The sequence below is a fragment of the Giraffa tippelskirchi genome, chromosome 4 (assembly GCF_054371585.1).
Source record: "Giraffa tippelskirchi isolate mGirTip1 chromosome 4, T2T-mGirTip1v1.2.pri, whole genome shotgun sequence".
NCBI lineage: Eukaryota > Metazoa > Chordata > Mammalia > Artiodactyla > Giraffidae > Giraffa > Giraffa tippelskirchi.
Genome location: NC_137278.1, coordinates 171,250,602 through 171,265,748, shown reverse-complemented (window position 1 = coordinate 171,265,748; position 15,147 = coordinate 171,250,602). Strand labels below are relative to the sequence as shown.

The window sequence follows — 15,147 nt, the reverse complement described above, 5'->3', positions numbered from 1 at the left end:
GGGATCTTCCCAACTCAGGGATCAAGCGCAGATCTCCTGCACTGGCAGGTGGATTCTTTCCCACTGAGCCACCTGGGAAGCCCACGAGAGCTGATAGGCAAGTCCCAAATCTGCAGGGCAGGTTGTCAGAAAGACTGAAACTCTCAAGTGTGAGCTGAAACTACCGTCCACAGGCGCAATTTCTCCTTCAGGGAGTTTCAGTTCTGCTTTTAAAGCTTTTCAATTAATCAAGTCAGGTTCATTCAGATTACACAGGGAAATCTCCCCTTCCTAAAGTAAACTGACTATAGACAAACCACATGTACAAAATACCTTCACAGCAACCTCTAGTGTTTGGTTAACCGGAGATCACAGCCTTCCACCCCATCACCATCATCATTTCCACTCTAACCATCCTCCCCACGAGCCTCCTGGGGTGTCTCAGGCCCAGTGCACCTCCTCACAACCCAGCACAGTGTGGCCTACAGGGCCAGCTGGCCTGGATTTGAATCCACCTCTGCCATCAGTAGCTATAGATCGTTAGGCAAGTAACTAAACCTTCCCAAGTCTGACTGTGAAATGGGGACAATAATAGTGTCTGCCTCATATGGTTGCTATGAGGATCAAAGTGGCAAGAACATGTAAAAGTGCTTAGAAGGATGGTGGACACCGAGGGTTCAGTAAATATTCTCTCATGCTCTCTCCCCATGCTGGATTCAGGAACTCGGGTCTTTCAGCGTGGTTGAGATGGCTGCTCCCAGATCTTCATCCACCCTTAAGAGGAGCCTGTAGATTTCTCTGCCTGAGCATCACAAGGCCAGCCCAGAGGCCTGGAGAAGAGACACTAAGCAAGTGGACAGCTCACCCTCAAACCAATCCTGGCAGCGCGCGCCCCCCAGAGGAAATAGAGGGAACTGAAAGGAAACCGTGGTTTGGGACCCTGGCCGCTTTGCTATGGGACAGAGAGTAACACAAAGCGAAGACGTTTTCTTCTCCCACTCACTTCAAAAGATGCCTTTTGAAGGGTGCTTTCTGGGCTACCAGGCGCTCTAAACAGAGGTGGCGCCCAGCACCTCTGTCCACAGCGGGAAGGAGCCGTCAGCCGGCCGCCTCTAGAGGGCGCGCCGCTCGCAGGACTCGGGCACGTGTCCGCACCCCTGCGCGTTCTTGGAAACCTCGCGGAAAATACTGCATTTCCTGTGATGAAATGGGTGGGGACCTCGAGAACTTGTGATTCAGGGTATCACTGTGGTCGCGATTTCATTGCACTGGCAGCCAGGGGAGAGGGGAGGTGGGAAGAGGGTGGCGTGGGGCGGCGGAAGACGGACACCAGTCACGTGAGTCTGTCCCGTTTCCCAGCTGGGCTGTGAGTTTCTTGGATTGCTGGACCTCTGCCTCATTTCACTTTAGTCCCTGAATAAGCACGTCTTTAGATTTGATTGGGCCTGTCTCCCTTTTCCGCGATGTAGGAGGGAGCTTCATTTAGCCTCTACAGACCACACTGAGGGGCCTGATTGGAAAGCAGCCCTTGTGAGTTCAGGTCGCAGGGTCTGGTGGTTTAAAGGACTCTGCTGTCATGTTAAATTACTTGGGGATCTCTGGCCGGCCTCTCTGCTAATGAGGTTTAACTTACTTGGCAGTGACTGACACTAGCCAGAGCAGGCTGGAGGGATAGGAAAGGATCGGGATAAAAAGAGACACTACTTGGAACTATGTTAAAAATTCTTCCCCCTTTACCAACTCCCCAGTCAGCGTTTCCGGACCAAGCTGGTGTCCTCAGACTCCAGTCCTGCCTGGGAGATCAACAGGAAGCCCGGGTTCCCTGACCCTAGGGGGCTTTCAATGAGTTCAGGAGAATCGTGCAAGCCAGTCAGATCCCAGAGGCATCCGTGCTTGAAGAGAGCCAGGCTGGGGTCAGGGAAGGAGTTAACTGGAGTTTCAGAAACAAGCTGACCTGAAACTAGAGTGGAATCTTGTTTCTGTTTATACCCATGATGCTGGCTAGTTCTTAAGTTCTGTGAGCCTCAGTTTCCTCCTCTGTAAGACAAGCAGGTCAGGGTCTGGGGAAATCAAGAGCCTATTTTGAGGAACATGAAACGTGATGCCCATTAGACTGGTCAGCCAAGACTAAAAGGAATGTAGATGAAAGTGATGCTCACTGAGGTAGGAGAAGTGGTGGGGCGAGGATGGGCAGATAATCAACACATCTTGACATTTCTACTTCTGGAATGTTTTCTGCAAAAATCCTTTCCTCTCCCATCCCCATTGCCACACCCATTCTCTTCTTATCACTTCAGACTCCCTGACAGAAGCACTTACCTGCAACCTGGTTTCACTCTAGCCCACTTCCACATTGCTTTTAGAAGGATCTTTCTAACAAAATCTCTCCTCTTGTTCCAATCTTTCAGTGACTTCTCTTGGCTTGCAGCAATGTTCTCAAATTTTTTGGTCTCAGGCAGGTCCTCTTTGCAGTCTTAAAACTTACTGAGATCCCCAAAGAGCTTTTGTTTATGTGGGTTATATGTCTCAACAGTTACCATATTAGAAATTAAAAATGAGAATATTTAAAATACTTTTTGGTAATTAAAAAATAAAAGTGGCAAACCCATTACATATGATTTTTTTTTTTTTTTTAGGAAAAAAATGGCTAAATTTCCCCAAACAAAAATTACCAATGAGCAATGTGGCAATGTTTTACAGCTTTGTAAATCTTTTTACTGGCTTGTTTAAATAGAAAACAGCTTGATTCTCAGCTTTGCTTCCACAGTCAGTATGTAGCAGTTTATTATTTCGGTTGAATTTTATGAAGAAAATTGAACCTCACGCAACTATGTACATGGGAAAAGGAGGAGTATTTTAATAGTTCTTTCAAATAATTTCAAATATTCTTCTTTAATACTACATGAAAATTCAATGAGTTTCTTAAGGGTTGTAATGTGGAATCTGAAACCATATCGATGAACTTTTCTTACTCTGTTACATTAAAATCCATTGATCTATCTTGCATGTTCAATAGATCTTTTATCCCTCTATGATTTTGTAACATTATACATCGATCCTGTAGAAAATACTGGGTTACTGACATCTGCAAATCTTTGAAACACTGACACGTTTCCTTATACTATAATGAAAAATCTCATTATTAATATTATCACTGATATTATTACCATTGATCTTATCAGCAAGTTCTGTTAATATTGGAAAGCTGTCAAATCCATGCTGTGAAATTTCCAACATTTTAATCTTTGCTCAAAAGCTTGAATTTTATTATTGGCAACAAGCACTGTCACTTTTTTTCCTTGAAGTGACAGAGTCATTGCCTTCATTTTCAAGAAAATGTCTGCCAAATACCCAAACTGGTGGTTGTTCTTTCAAGTAAAAATGGTGTTCCCTGAAAAACAGCTGGTTTCATGTGCAACTCAAACAATTGTCTAAGTGCTTTTCCTAGAAATAACCATGGTACTTTAATGGAACAGAATTACCTGATGGATATATCCCATTCCATCAAACAGAATTTAGAAAAGTCATAAAATCAAGAGTCAAACTTTAATAAAAATGATAATTTTACTGTTTCAGCAAAGATATTTGTAAGTAAAGGAAGCTTTTTTTTGTTGTTTTTTAATTGCAAGGGACCCAGGGACTTCCCTCTTGGTCCAATGGTTAAGACTCCAAGCTTCCACTACAAGGGGCCCGGTTCAATCCCTGGTCAGGAAACTAAGATATCACGTGCCACAGCACAACCAAAAAAAGATAATAATAATGATGATGGTGATGATGATGATGATATTTGCAAGAGCCCTGTGGTAAACCATAGAATAACTAACAGTGCAGTTTGGTACCATGATTCCTGCTTAAGGTGTCAGCAATTTTACTCAACATTGTTTCACATCATTGTACATGTCAACGGTATTTTTTTTTCCCCAAAAAAGGCAAATCATGTGTTAGTGTTACTATGATAATGCTTTTGGCCTCTTAGACAGCTTGAAAGGATTTGGGGAGCACTTTGAGAAATGCTGTCCTATAGAGTGAAGCCTGAACTTCTTGGTGTGGCCCGGACAGCTGTCCATGAACTGCCCCTGCTGACCTCAGACCCCTCTCATATTGTCCCACCCCTGCTGAAGTTCACAATTCAGCTAAAAAGAGTGGGTTCATCCTGTAGGGGAAGAGACCTGGCTCTAGAACCCAAACCAAGCTGCCTAGCTGCTCATTTTCTCCCAGAGCAGGAAACAAAGTGACTTTCTTTCATGCTTCCAACCTTGGGGCCTTTGCTTGAACTGCTCACTGCCTAGAATTCCCTTTCCGTTTTTTTTGTGTGTGTGTGCGTGTGTGTGTGTATGTGTGTGTGTTTAAAAATTTACTGAAGTATAGAGATCAATCTAAGATGGCGACTGTGGAACCAGAAACCACCCCTACTCTGAATCCCCCACCTACAGAAGAGAAAACAGAATCTAATCAGGAGGTTGCTAACCCAGAACACTATATTAAACACCCTTTACAGAACAGATGGGCACTCTGGTTTTTAAAAATGATAAAAGCAAAACTTGGCAAGCAAACCTTCGATTGATCTCTAAGTTTGATACTGTTGAAGATTTTTGGGCTCTGTACAACCATATCCAGTTGTCTAGTAATTTAATGCTTGGCTGTGACTACTCACTTTTTAAGGATGGTATTGAGCCTATGTGGGAAGATGAGAAAAACAAACGAGGAGAACGATGGCTAATTACACTGAACAAACAGCAGAGACGAAGTGACCTCGATCGTTTTTGGCTAGAGACACTGCTGTGCCTTATTGGAGAATATTTTGATGACTACAGTGATGATGTATGTGGAGCTGTTGCTAATGTTAGAGCTAAAGGTGATAAAATAGCAATATGGACTACTGAATGTGAAAACAGAGAAGCTGTTACACATATAGGGAGAGTATACAAGGGAAGGATAGGACTTCCTCCAAAGATAGTGATTGGTTATCAGTCCCATGCAGACACAGCTACTAAGAGCAGGCTCCACCACTAAAAATAGGTTTGTTGTTAAAGAAGACACCTTCTGAGTATTCTCATAGGAGACTGCGTCAAGCAATCAAGATTTGGGAGCTGAACCAAAGCCTCTTCAAAAGCAGAGTGGACTGCATTTAAATTTGATCTCCATCTAAATGTTGCTAAGATATAAGAGAAGTCTCATTCGCCTTTGTCTTGTACTTCTGTGTTCATATTTTCTTTTTTTTTTTTTGGCTAGAGTGTCCATTATCCCAATCAAAGAATTACAGTACACATCATCACCAGGATCCATAAATGTATTCCTGGCCCACTCTGTAATAATAGCTTAATAGAAATAACCATTACAAACACATTTGACCCATCTACAATATTAAAAAAAAAGAACTTACATTTCTGTACCTTACAAGAGAATGATTTGGTTTACGTTCCATTGTATGCAGGAGCCTATTTTGCTGGTTTGAAAGAGTATGATGCATACAGTTTTCTGGCAATTTTGTTTCTTTTTACAGCATTATCTGTGCTGTACTCTTGCTGATGGCTGCTAGATTTTAATTTATTTGTTTCCCTACTTGATAACATTAGTGATTCTGATTTCAGTTTTTCATTTGTTTTGCTTTAGTTTTTCTTTCTCATGTAACATTGGTGAAGGATCCAGGAATATGACACAAAGGTGGAATAAACATTAATTTTGTGCATTCTTTGGTAATTTTTTTTTTGTAACTTAAAACTACAACGCTTTGCTACAGATTTATGCATTTCATTCAAATCAGTGATCTGTGTGTCATTTCCTTAACTTAATTGTGGATTATAAAAAATGTAACATCATAATTACATTCCTAATTAGAATTAGTATGTCTGTTTTTGTATCTTTATGCTGTATTTTAACACTTTGTATTACTTAGGTTATTTTGCTTTGGTTAAAAAATTGGCTCAAGTAGAAAAGTGGTCCCATTCATATTAAGACAGTGTACAAAACTGTAAATAAAATGTGTACAGTGAATTGTCTTTTAGACGACTAGAATTGTCCTTTTATTTCTCCATCTCTATAGAAGGAATTTGTATTTCTTATTGCAAGGCAGTCTCTATTGTGTCTTCTCTTGTAGTGTCTTCCACAGGAACAGCATAAGTTTGGAGCATTAGTTTGGTTATTTTGTTTATTTTAATTTTTAATAAATTGAATAGGTAGCATCATAAAAAAAATTTATTGAAGTATAGCTAATTTACAATATAGTGTTAATTTCTGTACAGCAAAGTGACTCGGTTATACACATATATATTTTTTCTACTCTGGTTTATCACAGGATATTGAATGTAGTTCCCTGTGCTATACAGTAGGAACTTGTTGTTTATCCATTCTCTAGACACTAGTTTGCGTCTGCTAATCCCAAGCTCCCAACCTTTCCCTTCCCCATTTCTCTTCCCTTTGGCAACCACAAAGCTGTTGTCTTTTTCTGTGAGTCTGTTTCTACTTCATAGATATGTTCATTTGTGTCATATTTTAGATTCCACATGTAAGTGATATCATATGGAATTTGTCTTTCTCTTTCTGACTTACATCACTTAGTATGATAATCTCTAGGTTTATCTATGTTCCTGCAAATGACATTATATCATTTTTATGGCTGAATAATATTCCATTATGTATGTACCACATCTTCTTTATCCATGCCTCTGTCTATGAGCATTTAGCTTGTTTCCATGTCTTGGCTATTGTAAATAGTGCTGCAATGAACATAGGAGTGCATATATCTTTTCGAATTAGAGTTTTGTCTGGGTATATGCCCAGGAGTGGGATTGCTAGATCATTTGGTAACTCTATTTCAGTTTTTTGAGAAACCTCCATATTGTTTTCCATAGTGGCTGTACCAGTTTACATTCCCACCATCAGTGTGAGAGCCCCTTTCTTTTCTGGGGAGCTCCTATTCATTCTTCAAGGTCCAGCTCAAATATCACCTCCTCAGTGAAGCCTTCCTTGAACCCTCCAGCCTGTATCCATATTACTTGGTATACTTCATTTATAGAACTTAGTACATTGTAGAGGGTTACAGGGCCTCATCAACAACTCAGAAATCCCCAAACTGAAAACTGGACTTGGTTTGTTAAATCATTCACTTTTAAAATCTGCCCTGGTTGTACATGAATAGTCTTATTTTTTTTTTACCCTACTTAATACAATATCAGCATGCTTCATGGCAGCAATATACATGTGTTTGATTCTCAGAGATTGCTGCAGGACCCACTGGGGTGCTATGGGAATTACGATATATGCCCTGTATTATCGCAGGTAGCACTGGTGGTGAAGAACCTGCCTGTTAATGCAGGAGATGTAATGCAGGAGAAGTAAAAGATGCTGGTTCAATCCCTGGGTCAGGAATATCCCCTGGAGAAGGAAATGGCAACCCACTCCAGTATTCTTGCCTGGAGAATCCCATGGACAGAGGAGCCTGGTGAGTTGGACATGACTGAAGTGACTTAGAATGCATGCATCTTTCTAAACTCTGATAAATTCTGAAATCCAAGACCCATTGGGTCCCTGAGGGTTTGGGGTGAGGGATTGTGGACTAGCATTATGTTCCCGTGAGTATGTCATTTCTGCTTAACTGACATTCATGAGGATGCTACTGTGTCCTAAACACATCTGTATTCCCAGATTCCAACAGAGTACCTGCTATGTGGTCACACACAGCAAAGTCTGCAGAATAAGTGGAATTTATGATTTTTCCATAACTCTATGGGGAGCTCCCACACCAAATTTTAAGGAGCAGATTGGACCTCAGAAGTCTAGGGTAGTGTTCAGGTTACAAGGACAGATTGAACACACGCCTCCAATTTTGCTCCTTCCTGAAACCCCACTAGAATTTCCGGAAGAGGAATTTTTGAAAAAAATTTAAAAAGAAACCCACAATGTTGAGAAAACAGAAACCACAGCTGCAAGAAGAGAAGGACAGTGGTAAACGTACTGTGCAGTCCTGGGAAAGCAGAGTCCAAGTCAGTCAAGGGGAGGGTGGAGCACAAGCCAGATTTACACAGCAGACTCAGCCCAAGACAAAGAAACTGGCTGTACCAGGTTTCTCTGTGGGTGAATGGGCGGAGGAGGGGCAGAGGCTAGATAGGAAGGACTGGGGGAGTATCTAAGAAGAAATTAGATCCTGGGTCCACCCCCACTCCACACCAATCCACCCACCCCCAACTTCCTTGCAGCTGATTTTCCCTCATACTGGAAGAAGTCTGCAAGATTATTCTCAGGAGAAGGTGCGTGCATGCTAAATCACTTCAGTGGTGTCTGACTGACTCTGTGCTACCCCATGGACTGTAGCCCACCAAGCTTCTCTGTCCATGAGATTCTTCAGGCAAGAATACTGGCGTTGATTGCCATGCCCTCCTTTAGGGGATCTTCCCGACCCAGGGATCCAACCTGTTTCTCTTATGTCTCCTGCATTTACAGGCAGGTTCTTTACCACTAGTGCCACCTGGAAGACAGTAAAGCCCAGCTTCTCTGGATTGATAGATGCCAGGCACAGCTGAGGACGTGGGCATTTCACAGAAAATAGGGATTCGATCCCTGGGTCGGGAAGATCCCCTGGAGAAGGAAATGGCAACCCACTCCAGTATTCTGGCCTGGAGAATCTCATGGGCACAGGACTTAGAGACTAAACAACAACAACACAGCATGTGCTTTTATGCTGAATGTGGAAACAGCACACCCTCATGGCTCCAACCTTCACCCTTAGCTGGGTTCCTAGAATTCTGAAACCAGACCTTCCGCTCCAGGGAGTAGGTTGGAAGATGTTTAGCATAAAGGAAAGACTTAAAAACACTGACGTACTGGATTTACCAATGCCTAGACCTGCAGATCACCCTACTGGGAAGCTCCAAGTGGACAATCTCTCTTGCACGCAAAGCTTCCAATTTTTTTTTTTTTTTTTAGTATTTCATTGACAGTAGACCTAAGAAATGCCTCAGATTAAATAGTTTTAACATGGAAGAGAGAGACCAAAACAAATAGGATAAAGCAATCTGGGAGAAACAGATAATGTGCAAGGAGTTTTTAAAAATATATTTTATTTTCAGAGAAGTAAGAAAGCATTCATGCATCCCTGAACTGAAGCAAAAACAGGATACCATCAGAAAACATTCCAAGATTTAGGAAGAGCTTCAGATTCTAAAGATATGATAGTTGAATTTTTTTTTTAAATCCATAAAAGAGTTGGAAAATCGAGTTAAGGAAACAATTTAGAAATTAGAGCAAAAAGATAGATTGAAAACAGGAAAGAAAAAAAAAAAAAGGAAGTCCAGACCAGGAGAGACCAGGAGACCTAACATCAGAATAATTGGGATTCCAGTAGAAGAGAACAGAGAAAATGGAGAGGAGGAAACTATTTACAAAATACTCAAGAAATCCTGCAGAAAGCAATTTCCAAAAGAGCCAAGAGCTTGTTATAACGGATGAAAATACTCTCAAATCAAGGCATCTTGCTGAAATTTCAGATCACTGAGATTTGAAAAAGAAAGATTCATGATTTTTAGGAGAGAAACAAAATAACATAATAAAAGAAGAAAACAGAATTAGAATAGCTTCAGACTTCTCATAGCAGTACTGATGGCCCCATGCTTTCAGAAGTCTGAATGAAAATAATCTTCAAACTAGAATTCTATTTTCAGTGAAGGTATTAGCCACATACGATGTTTTGGCAGAAACATTTTCAAATTGCCAAGATCCCAATTCTTTCCCATGTAGCCTTTCTCGGCAAGCTGCTGCTGCTGCTAAGTCACTTCAGTCGTGTCTGACTCTGTGCAACCCCGTAGACGGCAGCCCACCAGGCTCCGCCATCCCTGGGATTCTCCAGGCAAGAATACTGGAGTGGGTTGCCATTTCCTTCCCCAATGCGTGAAAGTGAAAAGGGAAAGTGAAGTCACTCAGTCGTGTCCGACTCTTCGAGACCCCATGGACTGCAGCCTACCAGGCTCCTCCATCCATGGGATTTTCCAGGCAAGAGTGCTGGAGTGGGGTGCCATTGCCTTCTCAGCAAGCTACTGGAGGCTAAATTCCACCAAAACGGAATGTAAATAGAAAGATGTGTGTTCAGTAAATCAGAGATCTACTGAGTGACAGCTGTGCTCCAGACTCAGCAGGCAACCAGTTCAACCAGTCCCAAGGGAGACCTGGCACTTAGAGCATAAAGACAGATATGTTTGGGGCATTATTACCAAGATCCTAGCTGAAGGAAGAGAATGCTCACCCAGATACGCAGAGCTCTGATTCTTTTCTAGATCTTGTCTTGACTGGATGTTGGTGGAGTCCTTGCCCTCCCAATGGTGCCTTGCAATTGTTTCAACTCCACGTGTGTTCAGATTTGACCCACTCCTGATACCTAGAGAGATCACGGAGCTGAACAGCAAAAACAAAACAAAATAAAGTGAAAAATGGAGTAGCCCTCTCCCTGTGAATGTATTTTTGCCAGACTACAGTGCATGGCTTGCCCTACAGTCCTTGCAGGCACCCTGATGTTACTCACTCACTTCTCTGGAAGCAGCTCTTATAAATAACAGGAAATACTCTGTGATGCCTTGCTTAGTCCAGTTCCTTTTCTCCTGGAAGACTTCATCTATTAGCAGTAATACTGCTCTTCCCTTACAGTGGCTTGGGCTGGTTTACTTCTTGGTTTTCCAAAATTAAACAAGACCTCCTTTATTGTATAGATTCTATATCCTATACAGATGGTAACACTGCCAAAATATATGAAAGAATACTTAACTCAAAAATCAGAAGAATATGTACATATATAACTGAATCACCTTGCTGTACACCAGAAACTAACACAACCTTGTATATCAACTATACTTCAATTAAAAAAAAATTAAGATAAGGCTTTCCCTGGTGAGGAGACTGACACCGTCTTCACAGTGGAATTTTAAAGCTACTGGAAGTATTCTTATTTCTTAACCAATTTCTTTAAATGACATGCACATAATTGCTGCTTAATGGCTCAGTCATGTCCAATACTTTGCAACCCTTGGGACTGTAGCCTGCCAGCTCCTCTGTCCATGGGATTTTCCAGGCAAGAATACCGGAATCAGTTGCCATTTCCTCCTCCAGGGTATCTTCCTGACCCAGGGATTGAACCAGAGTCTCATGTGTCTCCTGCTTTGCAGGCAGATTCTTTACCTGCTGAGCCATCAGGGAAGTCCTATATTCATGATTCAATTTGCAGTAAAGATTTTTAATTCAGGATAAATGAAGGGATTTTAAATGGCAATTCAAAATTGTCAGATGTTTGATTTGTAGATTTATTTCTCAATTAGGCCAACTTGTATCACCCCATTTAATACTGGAAGCTGCCCATCCTCACCCATCACCCCTTCCTTGCCTCCATCACCTGCCCCCACCCCCATCCTTAGGCTCTTCCAATTCCCTTTACCCTGCTCTATTTTTTCTTTCTTTTTTTTCACGGTACTTATTAGCTTCTTACATCGTCTGGAATAGTGAATCTCAGAATTTGGGATTCCAAGATCTGTTTTATGCTCTTAAATATTATTGAACTTCAAAACTTCAAAACACTCTTATGTGGGTTGTATCTATTGATATTTACTATATTTGAAGTTAATACTGAGAAGTTTTCAAAACCCAAGGATCACAAGCACACATCCTGTAACCTGTCAGACATCATGTAGATTCTGGAAAATACTGTACAGTCATGAAAAAAATGAGAATGCAGAGGTAAATATCATTTGGTATCGTTATGAAAATACTTTTGACCTTGAGGACCCTGTGAAAGGGCTTTAGGGGCCCCCGCAGTGCCAAGAACTCTACTTTGAGAATCACTGTTTGCAACAATGCCCAGCACAGAGTTGTTGGTTGGTTTAGTTGCTAAGTTATGTCCGACTCTTTTCGACCCCATGGACCGTAGCCCACCGGGCTCCTCTGTCCATGGAATTTCCCAAGCAAAAATACTGGAATGGGTTGCCATTTCCTTCTCTGGAGGATCTTCCCTACCCAGGGATCAAACCTGCATCTCCTGCTTGGCAGATGTATTCTTTACCACTGAGTCACCTGGGAAACCCCATCACAGAGTAGGCACCACTCAAATATGTACCTAGTGTCTGTTACACAGAACACCCTCTGTTAGGTGCTCCTGGGGATACAAAAGTAGGAAAGACCTAATCCTTCTTAAATCACATCTCTCAGATGCCTTCTGGGCTTCTGATAGTAGAATATTTGCATTCAATCTAATTCTGTTTCTCTAGAAACACTCTTAGGGCAGCAGTCCTGGGATTAGCCCAAGAAGAGTCTACCGCCAGCCAGCCCACACTGTTAACCAGTCCGGAGGACTTTATGGCACATGTGGGTGTTTCTCACAGAGACTGGCCACTGTGTTAGAAATGGGGAAAGATGAGTCCATGGGGCTTCTGAGCAGAGCCAAAGAAAGCAGGGAGAAGAGGGATGCCTCAGGCCCAAGAAGCATGTGACCTTGAGGGAGTCAGTTTCCAAATGAGTTTCTTCCTCTGCTCAATGGGGCTCCTTGACTAGAGGCTAGACCCTAGGTGATGCTTCCAGTGTTAACATGCTACCGTTCTACTAGTGTGACCATTTCTGGATCCTAAGCATTTAGTTATCAGTTGTCTCTCTGATTAGTGTGTGAACCTAGCTGAGCCATGTGTGGAAATAAGCCTGCTTTGGAGACATTTGATCTCCTGTCCAGAAAACCCAGGGCCACTGGAGTCATTTAGTATCGTAAAGCAATCAAGTAAACATACTGGATCCCATCACATGATGTAACAAAGAAAACTGAGCCCACCCTACATTTCATCTGGAATTCAGTTTTGACTAAGCCAGCTGATGACAATTTGAACTTCAATGAGAAGAGCAGATCTGATTAATTCCCATTAAGCTTATCTTTTTCATTCATTCATTCAACAAATATTATTGAGCAGATATTATCTGTCATCTGGTATGTGAGACTGGAGAAGGAAATGGCAACCCACTCCAGTATTCTTGCCTGGAGAATCCCAGGGACAGGGGAGCCTGGTGGGCTGCCGTCTATGGGGTCGCACAGAGTCGGACACGACTGAAGCAACTTAGCAGCAGCAGCAGCAGGTATGTGAGATACTGAGAAAACCCTTATGAATAAAATGCATCTATAATGCATTTTATTTTAAATGCACTTAAATGCACTTTAAATGCACTTGAGAGCTCATTTCTTTTCCAAATAAATAATTGTCAACATGTAAATATCTGGGGATTTCACATTAAGAATCCAAGTTTCCAGAATTCCAGGAAAGTGAGTTTGCCATTGCCTCCAAGTTGCCTTCAGTCCTTAAGGTCATGTCCCTCCCTGCCTGGTCCCTCTGGGCATTTGGTTCTGCCACCCTTGATGAACAGCTGGAGAGGAAGTTAGGTTAATAAGTAACCATGTGTTAAAGACTCATTGGAACTGTTGCAAAGTGCTAAGGGGACATGCTTCGCTCATTTTCTGGGAGTGCTGCACAACCAGAAAGGCTAGAGAGGGAGGAACAAGGGGAGGGAGGGAGAGATTCCAGCTCCCTCCCTCTGAGCCCCTAGTGTAGGAGGGCATCAGGGAGTTAATGTAGAAGTCCAGTTCCCTGTCCATGGCATGTGTTCCAGTGCCCTGGTGGAGTCTTGAAGAAACAGCTCATTTCACCTAAGTTAGGAATTGGACCAGATTCCAAGCAGTGTTGACAGAGAATCAGCTGAAACAGGTGGGGAAACCAGGAGGGGTTGGGAGGGAGATTAAGCTGGGAGTCCGCCCTCTCTGTGTTAATTCTTCAAAGCATAGGACTCCAGTGTGGCTTGCCTCTGATAAACATATACCCACTGAAGGCGAGTATTATTATTTATTAACATCCACCTAGTTATATCCTCTTCAAGCCAGTTCTCCCTTTAGGACTTTCTCTGATGCTCTTCTCTCTGTGTGGAATGCTCTTCCCCCACATCCTTCCATGGCTCACACCTTCTTGTGATTCAGCTATAGGCTTAAAAGTGACCCTCTTGAGGTGTGGAGAAAAGGGAACCCTCCTACACTATTACTGAGAATGTAAATTGATGCAGTCACTATGGAAAAGGGTATGGACATTCCTCAAAAGTAAAAATAAAAATAGAGTTGCCATGTGATCCTGCAATCCCATTCCTGGGCATATGTCAGGACAAAACTATAACTTGAGAAGATAAATACACTCTAATGTTCACTGCAGCGCTATATACAATAGCCAAGACACAGAAGCAACCAAAATGCTCATAGACAGAGGAATGGATAAAGAAGATGTAGTATATGTATACAAAGCCATAAAAAAGAATGAAATAATGCCATTTGCAGCAACATGGATGGACCTAGAGATTACATACTAAGTGAAGTAAGAAACAGAGGACAAATTCCATATCACTTAAGTGCATGCATGCTCAGTCGCTTCAGTCATGTCCAACTCTTTGCAACCCTATTGACTTTAGCCTGTCAGGCTTCTCTGTCCATGAGGATTCCCCAGGCAAGAATACTGGAGTGGATTGCCATGCCCTCCTCCAGGGGATCTTCCTGAGCCAGGGATTGAACTTGCATCTCCCACTAGCGCCACCTGGGAAGCTCTACGGAGCAGAGACAGACTTAAAGACATAGAAAATAGCCTGGTGGTTGCCAAAGCATGTGGAAGAGGGAGGGATTGGGAGTTTGAGATTAGCAGATGCAAGCTAGTATATATAGAATGGATAAACAACAAGGTCTTACTGTATGGCACAGGGAACTATATTCAATATCCTGTGATAAACCAGAATGGAAAAGAATATGAAAAGAAATATATATATATATATATATATATAAAATCACTTTGCTGTATACCAGAAATTAACACAACATTGTAAATCAACTATACTTCAATAAAATAAATTTTAAAGAACATATACGCCCTGAACAAGTGTTATTATTAATTGTTGTTGTTCAGTCAATAAATCATGTCTGACTCTTTTGCAACCCCATGGACTGTAGCCTGCCAATTTTCTCTGCCCATGGGATTTCCCAGCAAGAATACTGGAGTAGATTGCCATTTCCTTCTCCAGGGGATTTTCCCAATCCAGTGATCAAACCTGCAACTCCTGTGTTGACTGGTGGATTCTTGACTGCTAAGCCACCAGAGTCAGAGGTTATTATTTATTAACACCCTCCTCGGG

At 42.0% G+C, this 15,147-nt stretch overlaps 1 pseudogene; it reads left to right on the top strand.

Moving 5' to 3' along the window:
* Positions 1-4,360: 4,360 nt before the first annotated feature.
* LOC145545695 (eukaryotic translation initiation factor 4E pseudogene) lies at positions 4,361-5,026 on the top strand (annotated as a pseudogene).
* The last annotated feature ends 10,121 nt before the right edge of the window (positions 5,027-15,147 follow it).